A 771-nucleotide genomic window follows, 5' to 3' on the forward strand; every position below is an offset into this window, starting at 1 on the left:
TGCTGCTGTCTCTTCCGTCTCTGCATTAGTTGGATTACCTGCATTAGGATTCTTCTTATATAAGGTAGTAGTACATAATTATTACTACTATATATTTGAAATATACCAATATACGTATATATGTATATATATGTGTATATATTTATATATATGTATATATATGGGCATATATATATATGTATGTACATATATATGTTATATCTATCTAATTCATATTTCAACCCGCCTCCTTCCATCCTTCATATTAGTATACTTCCTTACCATCTTGGTTACGTACACAATTTGGAAGGAATAGAACAGGAAGCGGAAAAAGATCCATTAGAGGAGAATTCGACACATTCACCGAAGGTGCCTCAACGTTCGATTCAAGCGAATACTCAGCAGTAGCTTCAATAGCATCTACAACAGATGAATCTACCATCTATAATGAACGGCCGCATAGAAGAACGGGAACAGGAAGAACAAATACGGCACCAAATGGTCGAAATAATATACATTATCATGCAACGTAATGTCCCCCTTTATTAACTACACATGACATATAATTATCCCTACCACACTCTACTAATAATATCACCACACCACACTAACAACAACACCACTCCAATAATACCACCAACAACACTAACAACAGCAACAACAATTACACAACAAACAACAACAAACGATACAAACAACTACTACAACGACCTTGTAACAAACAAAACAAACAACCACACTAACAACAACACCACACTAACAACACAACACTCTAATAATTCCCCCCTTAAT

Source organism: Plasmodium coatneyi, chromosome 8 (assembly GCF_001680005.1).
Source record: "Plasmodium coatneyi strain Hackeri chromosome 8, complete sequence".
Taxonomy (NCBI): domain Eukaryota; phylum Apicomplexa; class Aconoidasida; order Haemosporida; family Plasmodiidae; genus Plasmodium; species Plasmodium coatneyi.